Source organism: Tympanuchus pallidicinctus, unplaced genomic scaffold (assembly GCF_026119805.1).
Source record: "Tympanuchus pallidicinctus isolate F22 unplaced genomic scaffold, pur_lepc_1.0 scaffold1, whole genome shotgun sequence".
NCBI classification, from domain to species: Eukaryota; Metazoa; Chordata; class Aves; order Galliformes; family Phasianidae; genus Tympanuchus; species Tympanuchus pallidicinctus.
In genome coordinates, this window is record NW_026294618.1 from 28278840 (window position 1) to 28301825 (window position 22986).

General features: G+C 40.4%; 1 long non-coding RNA gene across 9 annotated transcripts in view; it reads right to left on the minus strand.

Moving 5' to 3' along the window:
* Window positions 1–22986, minus strand: part of LOC128082356 (uncharacterized) — a 62204-nt gene that overhangs the window by 16235 nt on the left and 22983 nt on the right. For 4 of the 9 annotated variants that reach the window (XR_008207637.1, XR_008207643.1, XR_008207647.1 and 1 more), the window contains exons 3-4: window positions 7623–10495; window positions 613–6111 (exon numbers count right to left, since the gene is read on the minus strand). This is a non-coding gene — a long non-coding RNA (uncharacterized LOC128082356). The remainder of the gene's footprint in view (window positions 1–612; window positions 6112–7622; window positions 10496–22986) is intronic. The other 5 variants (XR_008207639.1, XR_008207648.1, XR_008207632.1 and 2 more) reach the window with 5 other exon arrangements.

The following is a 22986-nucleotide window of genomic DNA, read 5'->3' on the forward strand; positions in this document are numbered from 1 at the left end:
TCAGTTATGCTGAATAAGGCATAACACCTATTTTTCTAAGCTGATAAGCACTCAGGACAGGCAAAATTCCAACAGAGAGCCAGATATCAGCCCCATTTACTTGAAGGTTAGTGAGCGCATTCACAGAATGTAAATGCAGCCAGAGGGTAAAGCACTGGCTTCTTGGGCTCAGTCTTTTGGGGCAGAGCTAGAGTATAAGTGTTTGAAGATATTCAAGTAGCCTCTCAGATTACTATACAGCACAGATAATTAAGAGTTCATGTCTCCCTTCATCAACAAAGTGCTTAAGGACATGCTTAAAAGTGTTTTGCTGATTTTGGCCTCCGGTACTTCTCTGCAAGGAACCAAATGCCTACAGCTCCCCTTGGAAAGGGAAAGTGCATTTGGACCTTGGAGGAACTGATGCACTTTGCGAAGTCTTTCCCAACAGCCATCACAGCAGGAACCTCACTGCTTAGTTTGAATACCCTATAGGAATGACTGACAAACTGTGCCTAGGTCAATGCAGTGGGTTTATTTGAAATTCCAGATTTTCCTAAGTTGTGAACACTCATTTTGTTGTTCCTACAGTTGCTTTAGTATAGTGCAAGGTTAATCTGTCTCTCTACTCACCTTGTTACTCACAGAAGGAAGGAGTCTGTTCACAGAGCAATCTTGTTCCTCTGAGTGACTCCACTTGAGTATGAAGGCTCCAAGCACAGTACTCAGCAGCACAGAGTGGATGTTTATCCTGAGCTCAGATCTTCTGAAAGAGCAACTGAAAAGAAAACAAGCCAGCAGCAATGCACAATACAAAATACCTGCCCAGTGCAATCCCCTCTGATACAGACAGAAATCAACACAGTCACATTGCTTATCTGAGCCGAACACAGACAGAAATCCTGGGCAGATGGATGGAATATTGCAGTGCCAGACAAGCCAGGACTTCCCTGTACCGCCAGCTACCAAGTCTTGCCTTCTCCTGACCCTTCATTGTAAGGATCACAGAAAGTGAAGTGATCTGCATCTCCTCAGCATATCAAATTCATTGCCTACAAATATACATTTTGACAGAAAAAATGAACAATTCTAAATTTAATCAAAATGAAAACATGAAATAGACTCTCCCAAAGCTCTAGCATTTGAAATTCTCTGAAGCCTTATTCAAATAAAAAAATTTTCCTTTCCTGTACCAAAGGGACACGGAGTCCCAATGCTTTCCACAGAAAGCCATCTAAGATGGTCTGATATCACTTCGTCCCTTGGTGCTGCTTCTCTAACACACCCTCTAGAATACAGTGGGGGCAAAGAGGGTATTTAGAGGGTGACAAAAATAACTTGAAAAGTGCCAGCAAAATGCAAGATGCAAATGTCAGCTGTACTGCTTGGGGCCAGAGAGCTCTAAAAAAATGCAAACAGCAGCTTTGTGCTACTGCCAGTTTTGAAGGCCTCACCTCTCCCCACCTCCAAAAACAGGGATCATGACAGGCAAAAAAATAAAATAAATAGAAGGAAAGTTTCTGAAACCTACAGGCTGATTAGCAGCGAGATCGCAGTAACCAGATGCTGGCGCACAAGGAGGATTTTAAAAAAAGTCCTGTCCATTATGCAACTGTCAAAAACATCTCTGCCTCAAACAAAAAACTCCAAAAATAGGCCAAATGTGCTGTACTTCATGGACTAGCTAGCTGCAAAAACATTTCAGACTGCCTTAACTATGGCCTGAATCCTAAACGAACAAGGAGGTTAAGCAGCATGCAGCATTCACATTGATCTAAAGCAGAAAAATCACTTCTGCTTTTCCAGCAACATGGTCCTGAATTAGAAAACAGGGCAACTTGTTCCAGCATCTCACCACCCTTGCAGTAAAGAATTCATTCCTGATATCTAATCTAAATCTACCCTCTTCCAGTTTAAAACCATTTTCCCTTGTCCTGTAACTACATGCCCTTATAAAAATCCCTCCCCAACTTTCCTGTAGGCTCCCTTCAGGTTCCAGAAGGCTGCTATAACATTTTCCCAGAGCTTTCTTTTATCCAGGCTGAAGATTCCCCATCTTTCAGCCTGCCCTAGGTGCTCCAGCCCTCTTATCACCTTCATGGCCCTCCTCTGGACCTGCTCCAACAGATCCATATCCTTTTCATGCTGGGGACTCCAGAATTGGACACAGTACTCCAGATGGGGTCTCACAAGAGCAGAGTAGAGGAGCAGAATCCCCTTCCTTGACCTGCTGTCACACTTCTGTTGACATGACCCAGGATATGATTGGCCTTCTGGGTTGCAAGTGCACATTGCCAGCTCAGACTGAAGCTTTCAATTGACGCTCCCAAATCCTTCTCCTCAGGGCTGCTCTCAGGCTATTCTCCACCCAACCCGTACCTGTGTTTGGGATTGCAAAAAAGATTTAGCTGTTACTGCTATATCCTTCTCTTCTATTATTTTCAGTTTTACCTGGAGGCAGTGTATTGCAGTGCGACCAAAGGACGCACCCTGCACTGACACATGGCCACAGGGCAGGCAGAAGGGGTGGCATGGTGTGCCAGACCCAAGCACTCCCTCTGGGCCCTGCAGAAAACTGAGGAAAACATTTGATTTAATTCTCTGGGTAAGGATCTTAGATTGCTTTCTCTGGACAGAGTGCCAAAGAGGAAAGGCAAACTGTTGCTGTACCAGAACAGCGATAGCAGCGAAGTTTTTTTGCACAGCACTGTAGGGACTCCTCACTGAGGAAGCTGCACATCACCTCCATAAGCTCCTCCTGCTTTTCCTGTTGGAGAATGTTTTCTTTATTTCCCAAGCCTTCTCTCTACCCAAGCCATTCTCAGATTGCTTCTGTTAAGTCTTTCCATGGGCCTGTTTCTAGAACTGTCCAGACACCCACATCCTTCACCCTATTTTTTTGTATCATTTAGTATCATTGCTACTGTCTTGGTTTCAGCTGGTTGACTTTTTATCCACACTGTCTGATATGATACTACATTTTAGCTTTAGGATAAATACAGTGTTGATAACACACTAACGTTCTAGCTGTTGCTGTATGGAGCCAAGGACACGTCAGGTTCTCATACTCTCCTGCCAGCAAGGGAGGCTGCAGGACTGGGGGACACAAGGAGCTGGGAGGGTGTCTCCAGGAGGCAGGAGAACTGACCAAAGGAAAATGTCATACTTTGTGACACCGTGGAGAGAGGAGCTGGACAGGAGAGCCAGACACCGCTCAGGTCAGTCAACCATTGCACTGTGCATCACTTATTTTATAAATATATATTATTATTTTCCTTTTTCTCTTCCTTTTTTGATTTTCAGTAAAATGTCAAGTACTTGCCTATGCCTAAAATCCGTATGTTACTATTAAAACTGGTTGCAAATTTGATTTTGGATTTTTTATTCTATTTTAAATGATTTTTGGAAAACTGTTCTATCTGAGCATGTTTCCCAGAATGAGGTCATATATAGGTTAAGTCCTAGAAAACAATTAACAAAAAAAGTCGATGTTCCTGCCTGAAATAAAATGAAGCTTTCTTCCCCTGCATGTATCTTTTGGTGTCTTGGTCCAAATTCAGACATTAAAAATCACCCTAGAAAGCTAAGGCAGATGACCTCACCCTGCTGGTGACGGCCACATACATTCACCTTTCTTTCAGGATAATCTGAAGTGAACCCAGACTTGTGGAGGTCCTTAGAAGTTCAGGAAGGAATGCAGCAGGAGGGGAACACTTGCAGGACACACAAGTCCAGCCCTAACACCAAGTCTACCAGGATATGTGCTCTGAGGTTTACAAAGAGCAAAAAAACCTGCGACTCAAAAGTTAAATGACTACAACCTGAAGCGCAAGCAATGCATTTGAGATATTTTCAGACATTGTTCCAGCCTGAAAACGTACTCAAAAAATCTAAATGCAGGTATATATATTTTTAAGCCCTAACTAATACACTTCATTTCCCTTATCAGCATTTCCACAAATGTGTTATATTATATGTGTCCAAACCATTAGATTTACCCCTTAAAGGCTTTAAATCTACTCAGCTCCAGTCTCTGACCTGGACCAGCTTTTTTTTTTTTTTCCCCACTGCCTAGAATCTGAAATTTCTTTTCCAGCTGCCAATAATTACTCCGTTCCAGTACACAAAGATGTAAATCCTTGCTGCTCTCCATTCAGATTTGTCTTTAAAAATTCTTCACGGACTTCAGTGGAAAACTTACCATTCAGTTTGTATCTGGAGTTTCCTGGACTGGTAGTTCAAACATCAGCTTCGATTTGTCTTTAACATTCCTCACTTTTAATCCTTTTCTTCCCCGATTTGGAAGAGCTCAACAGCTCACAGAAGAACCTCACTATATACCTTCCATTCATTTTCTTTTGTCCTCAGAGTTTAGCTGTGCTCCCTTCCTACCACAATACAGGGTCAGTCTGCAGTCAGTTTCCATAGCTCTCAGCTCTGAGCTGGAGAACAACAAAGCCTCACTGAGGAGCATTTAAGCTAACAGGCACACAGCTCTGCAGGAAAGAAACATTGGGTAAACCACAGGTAACAACACACTGTCAGAATAAAGCTTGCCACTGGAAAGAGCAGAAAAGAGATTTGCATCAGCAATAGGGTTCAGCTCCACCAAGCAGCCTCGGTTTGGATACTTGCTAAGACTTTCAGATAGCATGCAAACTTCAGCAAGAGCCATCACAAAATGAGGCTGATGTTTAAACAGCAAAGCAAGAGCAGAGCATCTCTCAGGAAAGCCCTTTTCTGGGGCAAGGGGGCAACGTAACAGGAATCAGAAGGGCCAGGGTCCCTAAAAGTCAGCTTGACAAGATTCTGGACATAAAAATGGCGAGCACTACCATGAGCACACAGTTCAGACCGTTTGTCAAGGAGCAGACAGGCCTGGTCACCCCTGCTTTCACAGACCTGTGCCCTGTGACCTACAGCTGCTCTGAGTGACAACAGAGACAACTGCTTTTGTCACATCTAATTTCAGTGGCTGCACGCTACATGCAATTACCCCAAGGTGATACGAGCTGTTTCCATTTAGATTTGATGTGCCTTTCTATGCAATCTACACATAGAGTATATTGGAGCATTTCATCAATTGCATGAATTGAAGCTGTGAGATCTTAATTAGAAGCTCCATTAATGTCAAAGCAGTAAGTGTGGAAAGCACCAAGGAGAAGGAAAATCTGTCAGTGTGTGCATTTCACCTGTACTGCATCAACTAAGCATGAGATTATGGCCTCTCAACATCCTCACCAAAAATATCTGCAAGCTGGACAAGTTGCACAAAACTCAACTATTCATGAAGTTTATAGTTCCACTGAGGCATCTAAGGAACAGGAATTTTGCAGATCCTTAAGTTATTTCGTTTGTCTACATCAACATCACTGCTCCACTGGTGCAGAGTTGTTTTAGCAGTATTTCTTCAGTGGTGCTTTGGGATACTAAGAAACAACTTGAGGAAGGCCTCAAAAGACACAAGGTCCAGAAGTCCTCAGCTGGTAATAGTGCTGAGTTTAGTCCTGCTGACCTCAATAATGCAGCAGGGTGGCCTGAACCCTACCCCAGTCTGAGAGCATGCTCAGGATGTCAGCAAGTGGGGTGAGGCTAGCTTGGAGCTGACATCTAAGCTGCAGTTGATGGGGCGCAGCCCCAGTGACTTAAGTATGACAAACTCAGGCTGCCCTGTATGTACGCACTCAGAACTATCACTAGAAGAGGAGCTGCACTCCAACATGGACCTGGTAAGAGGTCAACGTGCCAGCAGCACAAGAATGAGCCTTTACCAACACATATGATAACCTGGTGTCAGGTCCTTTGCTTTTTCCCCAGTAATACAATCAAGCACTGCATTCTCTCTAGACCGTAGTGAAAGGCTGGAACATAACAAGACAAACTAGGACAAAACGATACAATTTTAAGCAAGACGTTTCAGCACAAAAAGATTTCTGTGTTTTGTTTTACCACACCCACCTTGAGAGAAAGCATCATTATCTTTCACAAAAGAGAAAACAAAGTGCAAAGGTTCTCTCCAAAGCCAGGATCACTGTCCCTCGCTCTGCCGTATTATTTCAGCACCTCAAGAACAGGATGGAGGCAGCAACAAGAACTTCCTATTAACTGCAGCAGGAACAGAACTATTTCCTCCTGTGGAGGGGAGCGTTACAAAAGTAAGGCTAAGGCAACACAGCCTCACTCTACACTCCCACCTGGAGAATTAGATAAGATGCAGTTAGCCATCATAACACACTATTTAAAATAAGCGAGCCCTAAGCTTCTCTTCTGAGACACTTCATAGCCATAGACTGCAGTGATTAGTTTAACAAGGCTCGTTACATCAAGCTATTGTAATAAAAGCTTATTTCCATTTAATTCACACTAACATCCACAAAACCAAAGCAAAATAAGGGAACAAAAGCCTAACTGTAGTTGAGTGGGTCTTGGATAGAGCCCAAAGCTGACAAGAAGCAAAGTTCCACACAAGAATAAAAGAAGCTTCAGCATTCTGTTAAGTGCTTTTTTAAGAGGAAAAAAAGTGTCCAGAAAGATGTACAAGAGAGGAAACCTAAGTTTGAAGAAAGCATTAATTGAAGCCAAGGTGTTTGGTCTGTTTTAAAGTTAACTAAGTTGATTTCTCTTAAGCTTTAATTGGATTGCTTTAACACATCATAAATATATTATAATGTTACACCTGTTTACCTTTTGTACACAGAGTTGCTTCTACATATTTATCTCCATCACAGCACAGAGAATATTCAAGTCTAGAATCCACTAATTTCAGGGGCAGTTATAACTGAAGCCCACATAATGCCTTATTCTTCCACTCTTTCATTCAAAGCGATTTTCTTTCTTTGATTTTAGAATAGAGGTCTTCAAAGTACAATAGCTTGTCACGGACCTTTCAATTCTCACACACTGAATTAGAGTCCTTGACAGTTAAATTTACTGCATAAAAGCAATCCTCAACTTTTGTATAAGCATCAAGGACAATTGCTGCTCTTTCGTTGTACTATCAAGAAATCGTTTGTGCTGAAAATGAGCACGATATTATTCCTCCCCTCCTACCTTCCCCCCCCCCCTTTGTATGACAAGTAACCCACATCTCTTCCGCTCTTTCTCCTTCACCTCCCTTTTCCCCCACTGGCAGCTCTTTGAAACTCCTAATGCAATGTTTCTCTAATATTTCACTTGTAAAACTCAAGGTCAGGCTGCAATCTTCAAACAAGAGACAGCTTTGCCCAAGGACTCTCAAGCACTTCCCACAGTCACTCCCTACACTACCAAAACTGGGTATTAGGCAATTAGATATTAGGCTACATAATCAAAAATGCAGTCTAGAAGAAAAACATATGCTTCATGTGTATTAAATTTGGGGTCTGCAATTTTCACCCTCTACACTCTAATGTTCAGCAGTAAGGAAATAGGGTAATAAGTAAGATCTCTTCTTCCCCATTTAAAAAGTCAATCAACCAATCTAAGGAACACGTTGAGCTTAGCATGCAAGAATGATATCGCCCTCAGCTGTGCCAAGAGTCACACAGAGCAAGTCACTTTAGCATCTTGGCAGAACATTCATTAAAAAGCAAAACAGCAAAAGGCCCATGCCTCCAATCACAGATTTCCCACAGACTATATGCTGTGGTAGCTCTCCAGATTACCTCTCTAAGGACCCAATCCAAAACTCATTACTGGCAATAGAGTTTTGAAAAAGCCATGTATGTTCTTTCACAATAGGAAGTTCTATATTTCGTTGATTGGAAAGAATCTTAAACTCCTTGAAATCTGAGTTTCGTGCTAGAAAAGAATACTTAGCTTGCCTTTGGCTTGGCAAGTGATACCTGTGGAAAAAAAGCAAAACGTGATCCAGAAATAATACAATTTACACAGTGCTTTGTCTGGTGCAAATATATCCAAGGATACCTTTACAATTAAAGATCTGGAGGCAGCAAAATTGCCAGTAGCTCCTCATTACCAACACAATTATTTTATTACACTTTATAAACAAATCTTTCAAAGACACAGAAGCATAAATAGCTGTCAAGAAATCAAAAGCTTTAATCACGATAATTTAATCTGAATTTATTTCCGCACTATGCTGGCAATCGCTTTCAAACAGCATCAATAGAACAATCTACTGCCAAATACAAAAACCATGTAAAATTAAAACCCTTTATTTTCACCCGCTTATTGCATTAGGATTTGATGGTCTTATTTACAGGAAAAGCTGTTCTGGCCCTTTAGAAAGGTGATCATATTTGAAGGTACTAGCATTTTGGCCACAGCATCACAGTAGTGCAGTAAGCTGTTATCTCATATGGTCCAAATAAAAGCTGGTTTGCTTGTTTAATTTTCAGCTGAGTCAAGCCACTGAACTAAGCTCACAGTTTAAGCAAACATGAATACCAGCACAAGTGAAGACATAGGAAAGAATGGCCAAGGAAAAATGTATGAGAAAAGCTTCAACAGTCCCAACTTACACAGATAAAATCAAAGATGGAATTTCATCATTAGACAACAAATAGATAACGTTAAACAAAGTTTTTTTTTCTATTTGACAGAAAATAACAGTTCCTAGCCTAAAGCAAATCTAAATTAAAAATAAAAAACAGTAAAACACATTAAAGCTGATGCCTCCTTTCAAGAAACTGTCTGATCTCAACAGCACAGCCTACAATCAGAATTATCGATTACGATGAGGATAGAATTCTGTGCTCCATCACTCTTGGAGATCTCTGCCAAGGGAACCATGTCTGTTAGGAAATGCTACCCTCTATCGTTTCACTACTCTCAACAGCTTATTTCTCCACAAAACCATATTTTTATAAGACTGACCTCACTTCTAGTATCGCTAGACATATCAAGAGCCAAAATCTCATAAACCTGAAGAACTGGTGCTTATGTACAGTCAGACATCATCTCATCATCTTAAATCCTGTCTATAGTACTTTACTGAACCCTGTGTTTTTTTCCCCTCCATTTCCTTTTCCTAAATAATTACTGCTTCAAAACATGGACTTTTTCCCCCTTTTTTTCTTTAGAGATCTGCCTGCTCAAATTCCTTTTTTTGACCACTTTGTAGAAGTACTATTTCAAAACCTTACTAGATCTACCATTCTGCTGTTCTCTCTACATTTTCATCACTTCCCAAATTATTTAAAACCTTTAGGACATCTCATATCAGAGCTTTTTCTTTAAATACCTTTACTAAAAATCTAAAGTAGCAGATATTTAAATATGATGATAGAGCAAAAAAGGTTATCTTTGAATTTAACTGCATTATGAAAAACTTCTTCAAAAGCACAAAAGATGCCCCTCTCCAATAAATTTTAAAAAAGTGCACAAATCATTGCGTTTCTGCCAACATCACAGCTTAAGAATAGCTGTAAAAGTACATTTTATGAGGATATAGACCATGCCAGTAGGATTTTAGATTTAAAATTCAAGAAAAAAGTTATTCTGCATTTAAAATGAGAAGCCCTACTTAACTAATGGGAAATACAAAGAAACAAGAAAAGGAAGAAAAATTGCCAAGAAAAGTACAACAAATAATTCAGTCTGGATGGCAAGTGGCACAGAAGAGCCAGTATAAAATCCAAGCTAAATACTTCTGCATATTTAATTCAGTTTATTTCTAAATAGAGCTAATTGGGGTTGATATCTCAATTTCTTCAAATAGGAACAGAAACTTGAAATCCCCTAGAACTCTTTTTTTTTGCCTTCAGACATCTGTTTCTAGTCCCTCTAGGTAGGAAAACAAATTGAGTGAACACAAGATCCAAACATTTAAGGAAGACTTGAACAAAATACACCATTGACGTGTGAACCTGAAAACATGCACACTAACTTGTGAACAAACAGTAAAATAGGTCTGCTTTACCCAGTATTTAAGGATGAAGGCCTTGTTGCATGTTACTGCTATCATTAGTTTCCATCAAGCCAGGACTGCAAGTAAGTACATTGTAAAGAAGGACCTTTTTTAAGTTATTATTATGAGTTCAAGCCTTAGTCAGAATGCAAGAGCCTGATGGCATGATATAATGCTATTATTTGTTTACTGACACCAAACATAAAATAAGAAATACAGGCTGTCAGAAATACAATGAACACACAGCTCACAATGTTCCATCCTCACCCTCCAGATGATTTCCAAGGCAGGGAGAGTAAACAGCCTTCTCCCAGCTTTCTTAGTTTCCACAGCTGAGAGTGTAGGATGTTTACAGTACCTGTCACTCAGAGCTCTTGAAAGCAGACCAAATGTCAGCAGACCTTGTACAGACTTCATTACTGACTGCAGGAAACGTACAGACTTAAGTGAAAGGAGGAAGAAACCATACAGCCATGACTCTTTCATACCATATGAATCCCAAACAAAATTCAGTCCTTTGTGCACATGTTGAGAGGCAAAAGATAAGTCCATCATAAAGCTGAGCTTCAGCATCTCCCAAGGACAGCCACTCTTATTGACACAACTGTAGTTCAAGGCTTCCTCCTGGTTCACTCCAGAGTGCTCCCGAATCTCCTGAAGTTGTCTCTGCAGAAGAGAGAATTCACCATTTTAATGAGTGCACATAAATACACACTAATTAAAAAAAAGTCAGGTAGAAAAGGCTTCATTTGTGTTCCACAAGTAAAAGCCAATGTAATTTTCCCAAAGCTTTTAATACTATTTAAGAGCAAATCCTACAGTGCTGGCTTCAAGGAACATGTACAGGATCTGTCACATTTTAAGTTATCAGTGGAATTATGGTTCTGAGGCATCTTTGGATACTGTGAGGAAAAGGATACATTTAAAGAGTAGGTTGATAAACTTAGGATTCTAGTTATACAACAACAGATGATTGTCACAGCAGTCTGATTGCGTTTGAAATGATAGACTTCTCTCCAAAACTTACCAAGTATTCACAGTTTCCTCAGATATATTACCTCTAAAGGACAGAAAACGGAAGAAAGAACAATAAAATACCAAGATAATCTAACCAGACACATGGACATAGCTAGAAGGTTTGCTCACGTACAACAGCCATAATCCTCAGGAGTAAAAATACCACTGAAAAAAATTTTGGTAGCTTTGAGATGAGATTATTGATAGCTTCTACTTTAAACAAAAATTGCGTGCAGAGGCATTTTTGCACAAGTAACTGAGGACCTGAATCACCTCCCAGAATCGCAGCAACCTGCGTTAAGAAGAGTTCATTTGCTATTGAAAAGGCAGAGCAGCTTTGTTTGTGTGTAACCCACAGGAGGCTGCCCCAGCACCAGTACTGTTCTCATTAAACCCTTTCTTTTATAGCCCAACATATTGGACGTGTATGAAGAAAGCTTAACTTTGGTCTCAACATCTGTTTTGTTCAGTTGGACCGAAGTTACTGTTGTACAGTAACAATTTCTCCTCTCCCACTAGCTGCACCTCATTGCAGCACTTCAGGAAATCAAGTCACGTAGCTACGAGCCCAGTTCTTGCAGTCACAGACCTTCCCCCCCATTGGTTTTGGTCACGAGAAAGAACTACAGCAGCAGGATAAAAGAAGAGAAGGACAACATAATTGCATGCCCTACTTTTTAATTCAAAGGGAGACCCGCAGATGCACAGGAACCTGAAAAGCTGAAATAAATTTGAAGGCACTGATCCTCTTTGGTCTGCTACAAAGTTACGGGAACTGCAAGGGCAAAGAAGGCTGAAGCTTTCTGACCAAGGAATTCGGCGAATTTTAAGAATTAAAAGGTCCCCTTCTCAAGCTGTCCATGACGAATAAATGTGTTCTCTGGTCGGCAGCTGAATAACCTACACAAGTTCTACACTCAGAAGATGCTGCTTTCCCTAAAAACTCCAGTCAACGTTTTATAGCGCTGAATGCGGCCTGCCCAAACATTTCTCACTCAAGATTTTCCAATTTAAGTAAGACATGTAAGAGGGACTCCAACCTTTGGTGAGAGAAGGTAAAAAAAATAATACTGCTTGGTTCCTGTTTGAAATTACTACAACGCTCTCATCCTTTGCAGACAGGCATCTGATATTTCTACTGTTAACAGATCCTACAGTGCAATTCTTATTTATATATTACTCAAGTGAGGAACTTCTACTAACTAGTGTCCTCTTTTCCCTGTACAATTCAAAATCTGGAGCTTAAAAATCAGACAACTTTGAAAATATTAACCTGTGTTACAACCAAAACAAAACATTTTTCAAACTTTAATGAACTGAAAATTCAAGGAAATGTAAAAGAAATCCCTCCCAGTCGCTTACTGTGTCCCTAAGGCCACCCAAACATATACAGCCCCTGTTGTCCATGTTTCACATTTGCTAAAGAATTCATATTGGATAAAAACTGCTTTGGCTTTTTTCCCCCCCCTGCAGCAATGAAGAATTTTAGTTTCAAAACATGCCTGTGTAGCTGTTAGCTTCATATCTAAGAAAATTTGTGACAGCCAGCTCAATAGCTGGGCACACAATGTCAGCACACAGTGAAAATTTATCAAGGCAGATGATACAGCGGCAATGAAATACTCAAATAGATGAAGGAAAAATAACCATGAAATTCAGAACAAGAAACATCAGAATAAAAACCAAGGAATGTATTATAGTCTCATGCTATTATGAAATTCCACAATGCTTTCTGAGGTTTAACTACATGTTCTTCTTGAACTTCTGCATTAGAATGAATGATACAAGTCGCTTAGGACTTCAGTCAGTTTTGCATATGCATTTCAGATACGCTGCCCACCAGATATGCTTAACTTCAAACAAGCAAAGGAAAGCTTTCAACAAGCACTGCATTTAAACTCAACACATTGCAATGCTACTCTGAAAGGCTTACGTTCAAAATAAGCAATAGGAGAACATGACAGCAATTAAATGCTTACAGTAAGCGCAGGCTCAGTATTTCTGCAGTTCCCCTATTGACTGCTTCTCACTTCCAAGTCATTTCAGGTATCTATGTTACTTTAATCACTACTAATGAAGTCTGAATAATGCTTCTAAAGTAAGAGAGCTGGGGAAGGGCAGCAAGTTGAGTACATAATATCCCTTGGCCAAAGGGGTAGAAGCCTACCACGAATGCATAGTTCCTCATCTGTGTCTAGATATTCAGATAGCAGCAAAGAAAACCAGTTTTCATTGCAATGTATGGCCCTCCATAGGTCTCTAAGAAGGCACAAAACTGGCAGTTTTGCCAGCAAGTCCTGCACAAAGCTGTGCTGGAATAGAATCATAGAATCACCAAGATTGGAAAAGACCTACAAGATCATCCAGTCCAACTGTTCACCTATCACCAATAGCTCCCACTAAACCATGTCCCTCAACACAACATCCAGCCTTTCCTTGAACACCCCCAGGGTCGGTGACTCCACCACCTCCCTGGGCAGTCCGTTCCAGTGCCTGACCACCCGTTCTGAAAAGTAATACTTCCTCATGTCCAGCCTGAATCTCCCCTGCCGTAGCTTGAAGCCATTCCCTCTGGTCCTGTCACTAATGACACGAGAGAAGAGGCTGACCCCCAGCTCACTACAACCTCCCTTCAGGAAGTTATAGAGAGCAATGAGGTCTCCCCTGAGCCTCCTCTTCTCCAGGCTGAACATTCCCAGCTCCTTGAGCAGTTATAGGAGCTAAGGGAAGGCACTACCACTACAGCCAGCCACTACATGGATGACTGTTGGCTCAGCAAAGCTATCACACTAAGAACCATCTGCTGCAACAGAGCCTTCTCTCTTTCCCCAGATCCTGAAGAGACAAGGAGTTTGGGCAACCCTTGGTATTCTAGGACTGTAAAAGGTAATACAGAGAGTTACAACTGAAGCAGCTACTAGAAAGTAGTGAAACAAAAAAAAAAAAAAAAAAAAAATCCCCAAAACAAAGGAGGAATGCAACTGCTATCATCTGGAAGTTATCCTGAGCTACACAGTACTGACTGCACTATGGAGAAACTATTGTCCACACACTTTGATTTCCTCAGTAAAGCACAGAAGGAAAGATCTGAAAAGCAAACCTATTCTGTTTCCTCTTTCATAAGTTAAACATTTAATTGCTTGCAATAACAATAATCTGGGGATCAACACACATGAATTACTCACTGTTCACTTCCCAGAATATCTGTTATAGTCAAGCACCATCACCTGATTATATCACCCAACAGCAGATGATGTGGGGAAACAAAAAACTACAATCCTCAGTTTGTTGACAGAGAAAGATTTTTTTTGTACAGTATAACGCTTTTACAACCTATCAAATGAGTTGACATCTGCTAGTTTCCATGAGCCTGTAATCACTGAAATGGGGAAGTCAATGAATACTTGGGGACACAACAGCATTAGCAAATCTACTAAGGCACTGTTCATATTGTAAGCTCTCTTGTAGCATATTTCACAAATGAAAACTCAAACTAGTGCCCGAAATTGTTCTCAAAATTCACCTGTAATGCACACGGAGAAAGCTTAATTGACTACATCATACAAAGAAGTGCATTTGGGGAGCAAAATTCTCGTGCTGTATTCCCATCCTGAACATGGAGAGCATACAAAGCAGCAGTCCCAAGGGAAAGCTTCAAGGTATTTAAGAATCCCCCCTCCTTTTGGTTCTGGTAACTCAAATTTGTTGCCTTATAAACAGACAGACACACACTTGGCATTTTTATTCAACGGCTTCAAGATCACCTCAACAAATTCTTGTTTTTTCCCTGTTCAAAGCATTCTCCATTACATTTTGGAACTGTACACCTAGATACCTGGAGACCTGAAGAGCTCAGTATTTCAACCCACTGAAATAAAAAAAAGACTGTAAATATGCAATTGCCCCATCTCTGAATAAAAGTTTCAAATACAACTTTAAGATACAAACTGCCAGCAGATGTCAGTACAACCCAGAGAACTGCTCAACACCAGTTTAGATATTTACTCAAAACCCCAACTGTTAGGGTACATGCTTTTGCCCAAGAAAGTTCAACAAAACAACAAATCTCACTTCAACACAGAGAAACAGCCCCTGGGGCTTGCCATATAGGCCTACCTGCATGTTCTCAAGACAGACAAAAACTGAAATAGAAAGCTGTCAGGACTGTTGCAAGACATCAAGAAGCAGCTCTACATTCAGCACCCTCTAACTGAGGTTCCATCCCCTCCTCCCTCACTCTCCTCGCACCATGGTCACAGCACGCATCTCCACCCCCCACCTTTCCAATTCAGTCTGTTCCCAAATAGCTTGTCTTCTGAGATGCTGCTGCTAGGGGTTGGTGAATATTTAGCAACAAGGTTGCTAAGCTAAATAAAGCTGTTCTGTGAAACAAGCATTATCAGGAGTGTCCTTGAGCTACAGCAGAAGCTCCCTCTGCCTTCTCCTGTTGTGTAATTTTTTGACAAGAGTTGTAAGGAAAGTGCTCCTAAATGCATCTGGTTGAGATGGCTTTAGTCAGAAATTTCCAATAGCACAGTTTATCTCATTTCTTCATGCAAATAAGTACCAAAGTTTAAATTTCTTGCTGATTTCAGCAAGATAGACATGTCAGAGAAACATTTTTAGCTGCGCTATGTCCAAACACGATTACACACTTTGCTATTGATGCCAACTAGGAAAGTTTCACATGCTCCTTGCATAAAGGACGGGACGTGTTCCAAATCATTACTGCAAAGACTGAAAACAATTAAAAAAGAAAATTCAGCCATCTCAAACATAAAATTATCTAGTCTTAGTAAGAATTAGCAGTTTTGCTAGTTATAGACCGAGCTTCTGTCACACTAAAATTAGTAAGTTTTACTCTAAAGGAAAAACATTTACAAAGAGAACAGCAGAATTCATAGGAACCAAGAAAAGAACTGTCAAGAATCATTGTTAAATGATAAAGAAATTTAAACAAGGCCATCTTTGCTCAACACAGAACTATTGGATATTGGTGAGATCTCTGATTTCCTGGTATTTTGTAAGAAATAAGCTGGAATTTTACATTACAACAAATTGGTGTCCAATTTATTTCTTAGGAATAATATAAGGAACAGGGTTCATATTTTTAATACTGTCTTATTGCATCAGCTTACAAAAACATCTTGATTTTTCTTACCAAATGCAATCAACTCAGTACACATAAGAGGCAGTGCACTGTAAAAGACTTTCAAAAAAATTACAGAAAAATGTCAGAAAAAAGAAACCAGACTACGAACACTTTAGACTGATGACCAGGATGAGTTTTTAGTCAAAAATCTGCCATGTCTTACAGACTAGTTTTAACATGGCTCTGAGGTTTCAAATTCAAGTTTTAAGTCTACCTTCCTCCTTTCCTTTGTATGACTTCATAAACTGAACGAAGCTGTAAGAGCTGCAGAACACAGATACAGAAAGGCTGTTTTGAAAGCAGTTTTCTTAATACAGATGCGGTGCAATTTAGACATCAGTAAGGAAAGGAGGAATAAAATTCAGAGGCATAGCATCCTGAAAGATTTACCTCATAATTCCTTGGGAAGGTGAAGGGCTTGTCTAGAAGTGGGGTGGCAAATGAATTTGAAGTAAATCGCTTCAAAGAAAGCTCCCAAATCATTTGACATGGTATCAAAATTAGGTTTGAAGAAAGAATGCCTCTATTCTCATGCCTATAACTAAGCTTTGGAACCTCGCCCTGATTAAGATGAGCTCTGTAGTCACAGAGGTTTCTCTCTGAGGAGTCTGATCATGAACTCAAGAAGGGAAGCAAGTTCTGTTGCAAACCTGACTAAATGCTTAATTAAATATAAAACCTACAAGCAAGTTTCACCTTGCTTTTGAGTTTCATCAGCAAACCTTTGCACAATTCCTATTTTGTTCCACAAAACTGCAAGCCTTTGTCAGGTTAAAACAAGAGGTAATTTATGTATACTCTCTAAACGGGAATATTTAATTTACTAGTCTTGGCTCTAACTGTAACAAAGACCCTCCAGGCTCATAGTTTCTCTGTGTTAACCTCTCTCCCTCAAATTCTCTACATGTAAACACTTGTTCTTCTCTAAGTCATCCCCCCCACATCCTCCATTAAATAAAAACGTGCAAAGAACACCCCCAAAAGCATTGGTGCTGCTTGCCCGTTCAGTGTTTGAAATGCCCATATGACAAGAGCTGTTCCAGTCACACAAATATTGAGAGCACTGCCAGCACAAAGAGCGCATGACCCAACAGCCAGCCTGCACGCTGTGCCAGAAACAGAATAGCTGGCCCTCGTCCCTCAAAGGTCTCACATCTCTACAAATCAAAGTTTTACGATAGTAAAAAGGATTTTCAGCTTGTGCAGCAGCAAAATTTGGATAGAAAGGAACCTACAGGCTATTTATACAGCTTTTAAAGAAATTAAGTTGCACTTAGATTTTACCTTTAAAGTAGAAGTTCCCCTTTGAGCAAAGGTGTCTTTCTCTACACTACCCAAACCATGCTCAGCTAGCCTCTAACATTTCCCTCCACCCACAAGGCAGCCAGCTCTGCTATTGAATAAACTGCAGCAAATGGCATTCAATCTGTGAGGCTTTGAGACAGGCTGGCCTTTCAGTAGTGACAAGGCACTATTTGCATGACAGAGCAGATGGAGTATGATGGATGCATTTTTTTCCTCTACTGAAAAAAGTTCTAGATAAAGATGCTTTTGAGAAAGGGATATTGCCAATGTGAAATGTTGCCATTTTTATGCGGACGAGTAGATCCACAAAACCCAGGAACAAGGTTTAGCACAAGGCTTGAAAAACACCAGCTGGGCAAGAAAATGACCCCATAAATGATGCTAATAAGTGCAAGAGCTGGGAAAAAAAAAAAAAAAAAAAAAAAAAAAAAAACACCACCAAAAACAACCACAGTGAACATTTTCTATTACTAACAGTTTGGTAACCACGTAAAACCAATTCTTTGGTTTATTTTTTATTACCTCCCTTTTTTGAAGAATTCACAAGCAAATTTTATGGGAAAGTATGCAGTTGTCATTAGCACAGTTTTCACACATTAGATATTTTCCCCCTTAAATACTTTGGTCTCCTCACCTCTTCATTCACTTCCCAGATTTGCATTTTACCTGTAAGCACAGTAGTTGCATCCAGTTCCGCTCTTCCACTTCCATGATAAACCTTCAGGTTAGTTAATGGGGTTCTTGCTACAGTCTGACGATATCTGCACTGTTCCAACCCATGCATTTTGAGTTCAGTCATCCCTTGTGACAACTCAGACATAGCTCTCTTTTTATTATTTTTTCCCTTACCAGAAGACCTTCCATTGATTTTTAATGTGGAGATCCTTTACCTAGTCTCTGGGTAACATACTTTGCCATTAAAAACAATTGCCTCTGTTGTTGAACACAAAACTGTCTCTATTCCATACCCACACCCTTCTGTACACAGGAACTTCTTACAGAAGAAATCTCTTCATTTCTGATCATAGAAAACAGGCCTACCAACTTAAATGCATCATCAGTACTTCCAGCTACACAGATGCAGCCAGCCATCCAGCCTAGCACATGCGTTATGCATAAAAACTAAATGGCAGCCTTCTCAACTGCTCCCTGCAGTCTGGATCTTCTACCCAGAGTCTCTCCCAAATTCCACTTTACCACAATATTCACTAAATTAAGGAAAGACAAAACCTTGCTATGGCTAACACATTCTGAGAGCTCCTGCCAGAAAAAAACAGCCTGAGAAGCCAGCCCTATATATGCTTTTATAGTTCTACCCTCTCAGTTCAATCAAACAGCAGCTACTGCCATGGTCTGGGCTGATCGAGGCCTGCACTCACCTTTCCACCTTATTAATTAGTCCTCTCTACCTCCAGTTATCACATAGTGTCAGCCTCTACCACATAAAGTTTCTATAAAACTGCATTTGTGCTTTTCCTCAATTGCATCCCAACAGAAGGGCAACTTACAACTAAGAGCCCTCTGCAAGAGGATTAGGGCAGCGAGCTGGCATGGCTGTGAGCTAGGCCCATGCCTCAGCCCTGTTTCATCCCTGCTGCTGCAATCCAGACCTGCAGTAGGCAGCTCACAGCAATCACTGGACATCCAGACTATATGCTGCAGTCACATTTAACACCAAACTGATCACCTATACAATCCCTTAACTAGTCACTAAAAACAGAACATCTCTTAGGCTTGGGCTGCCTGAGTAGGGAGGCCAAAGAAAACTAAGCACAGTAATAGGTATTACTTGAAGCTGCAATCTTTACATGGAGAAAAGGATTTAAACGCACTACCCCAGCAGAAAGACTGCAGCAAAACTCACCTGGACTTACTCTGTGTTTCTCCTAAATGGGTAGTATATTTCAAACTTCTTTACTAGTATTTCAGTGAGGCTCATCACTATGGTATGTCAGCAACCAAAGGAGATCAAGTTGCTCATCTTTATTAAACAACAGTTGCTGTGAGATGAAAACAAGCAGGGCTTCGGTTTTACAGAAACTCAACTGAGATTTCTGTTTGGCAAACAATATATTTGTGATGAGGCTTGGATCCAGATCCCATTTGATCTGATTCTTCCTGATGTACAGATTTCAGGTACATTCAACAGCTTCCTTCACCCCATGTCCTGTAACACAACACTCATCACTCCATGTGCAATTAGAGTAGGATTAAGTGTCACATTTGAATTTCATCCCAACCCCATTTTGTTTTCTCACTCCTTCCCTGAATTAGCAGATAACTGCTGCTGCAGCAATGAACACATGGCTTCTCCCACTCATTAACATCACGGACAGATTGTGGCAAGAGTCCAAGTTCTCTTTTCCTGCAGAGGATACGGCTTCTGTGGATGTGAACAATCTCCAGCAAGAGCTCATACAGTACAGCCCATTTCCTCTGCTGGAAGGGAGTCTCCCAACTAACTCTGAACAAACACAGTCCTGCAGCCAGCCCTGGGGTGGTGTTTACACAAACAGCACTGCCACAGATAGGACATTTTCTGATGCTGCGTAACAAAAAAGTCTGACCCCAAAAAAATATTCCAATGAAATAGTAGTAAATTACGCATTAGTCAAATGCTAGTACATTTTTAGTTATTTCAAGCAGTGGCTTCTTTAAAAACCACATCTATCTTACTGTGGTTAAAGTAAATCTTATGCTGAACAAAGGAACTGAAAGGTACCAATTTAGCAACAGCTTTCTATTTCAATCTCCTCCTCTCCTTCTCTTGCCGCCCAACTTACACACTGCTCACATAAAATAAAGGAATGCTGTGGGTTTTTGGTTGTTTTTTACTATTATTAAAAAACACTGAAATGATATTTCCACAAAGGCTGGGCAATCTGGAGGCAGCAGTAGCTGAAGTATTCAGAAAGATTCTGTCCTTTATAATTCTTCATGTATATACTTTGCTAATTGAGTATGACTGTCATTGACCTCTCCCTGCTTGACATACTGCTAAATATTATTCTATTTTCATTTCATTTATTTTAAGGAAGTGGAACAATACAGCAATCACCAAAAATAGTACATGCTGTACCCCATACTTAAACAAATAAATGCAGACAACTATAATCCAAGAGTAGGATGTATAAATATAAACTTCAAGCTTCACAAAGTTCAAGTGAATTATAACTTTTGAAAAACCATTCCACTTGGTAATTGAAGTGTTTTCAGTCTCTTAGTTACTAACTCGGGAAAGAACCAGGAAGGTGCCTTCAGCATGCCATTAGCCCACAAATCCAACTTTTAACATCATACAGTCAACTGACAGTATGAAACAAGGAGGCAGAAAAGGGCACCACAGTCATTCTTGTTTCTTCCTTTCTTCCAATTCCACAGCCCAGCTGAGGGCCAGTGACAGTCACAGCTGACAGGAAGAAGGAGGCAAAGCAGTGCCAGAGAGATGAGGATACCTACCCTGCATTCAAGCAGCAGGAAGGCAGAAACTCAAGGGTCAGCAGCAGAAGGTAAGAACAGACAAAGGCAGGCTCTGGCATAAGAATTTTCATAAACATACAATCCGGTAGTAGAAAAATTTTTTTTTAAATAGTAATACTTTAAAAAAAATTAAAATCCACACCTCCTTCCCCCCTCTTCTCTCCCCCCCAAGACTGCTAAATTGCGTCCTGTTTCCCTGCTCTGGGTTGTGATTCACTTTATCAACCTGGACTGTTGCCACTCACCTCCAGAGCCCAGCTTTTCGCTTGTAAAATCAGCAGGCTACTTCTCAGAAAAAAGTAACTTGCAAGAAATCCCTTCTAGATCCAGCCACCCAACAGTGGAAAGAAGCTTAACTTGCCTTTCCAAGCACCAGGAAATCTCAGAAGTACCAAAGGAAAAAAAATTAAACATAGAAGAACTCCAGTGACTGCCTGCGGTCCTGCCTACGGCCTTCCTGGCCCAAGATGAGAGCAGGCAGCTAGTATTTCAGATTGCTCGATGGAAGTGACCTCTCCAACTACCACACCATATTCATTTCCTGACCAAGCTAAGTGAAAGCCTGCCAAGTATTAAAGGGAGAAGAAAGGGATGTAAGCAGCTCGGGCACTTCCTTTTCGGAGATATTTTTGACCAGCTCTGCAAATCTATGGGTCTTATCTGAACAACTGGCTTGTCAGACAGGGTTCAGCAACATCCCAATTTTAGCCTGTGCACTAAAAACAAAACCAAAGAGAGGAATGACAGCAGGGCCATGCAGGCTGCTTGCTTGGAAGTTACACAAAATAACCAGAGAGCCTGTATTTGCCTTGTGATGAGACAAACAAGCAATGGTGTTTATTTCCTTGCCTATACTACCATACATTTCTAGCTAGAAATACTCTTCTCTTTAAGTTGCAGCTGCCAACACTTGTCCACTCACAACCCAAGCTGCACTGAAGCCGCTGCAGAAGACCTTCAGAACCAATTCTGCCATCACTGCTAGCCATTCCACAGAGATCAAAACCCACATTTAAGAAGCATAACATATATGACCTCTTCAAAATATAAAATCTGTCCTAGTGTTGCCCATTCCAGTGCCAGAAAATTGCTTGAGAGCCCAGCAACACAATACCTCCCACCAACACGGCAGTCATGTCAACTGCACGAGGAACTGCATGAGGTTAAAAGTTAAATTAAGTTCAGATTTTCATTTCTAAAAACAATAAAATCCTCAGTTTTTAAATGACAAGTTTGAAACACAAGATTAGATGACATTCAGTTTTACATCAGACATCTTCAGATTCTTTAGGAAGTAGAGTGTTTAAATTCAGCAACATTTACTGCAGCAATATAATTTCTCAGACTGAATTTGAAAGCATATAAATTGTTTTCCAAAATAAATACATTTTATTAATTTTGAAGTGACTGGAAACAAGAGTTGAAATAGATCACAGTTAAAAAAACCAACATAATGTATACTAACCCAGAAAAATTACTGCATTAGTGGAAGGTCAGTTACTCTATGGGTCAGCTCAGAGGAACTTCCACCAGTGGACAGTTCTCTCCTAAGAGCAGAATAACGGTTCCAAAATAAAAATGATAGCAACAAAAGGCAAAACGTTGGCAAACTGTAACTAAGTCAGAAAGTTGATTTACTGCTTACAATGAAATCCACACTATTTATACCTTCAGACATTCTTACAGTAAGCAATTGGAATTCAATGCAAACTATTTCTTAATATACGAAGCATATCACAACCCTAATTTAGTTTACAAAGCAGTTTTTGGCATGTTTCCACTCACATACTTCACATAACAGAATGGATCTGCTGCCACCATGCAACATCTTTAGAAAGCTGAAGAACTTAGAAGTTGAACTGTACAAGTCTTATTAATCCCTGAGTGTAAAGATACTCTACCAGCATCAGAAATAGACATCTGCAGATGCAGTTAGCAGCAATTGCTTTTTCTACAGCTTTCATTGAGAAGAAAACATCTCTGTGTATAACTGTCTTGTAACTCAATACACCTACCAAGCACAGCCTGGTTTAGAAAGCTTCCTTCCACCAGAAAAGCACTGACAACATACGATGCAGTGCAGGCACCTATGTCCAAGACATCAGACAGCAAGTGCCAAGTCAGAGGGACTTAAAGCACTTCCCCATCAACACTTTAAAACTATTTTAACTGAAATGAATGGGTACACTTACTTAAGTACAGA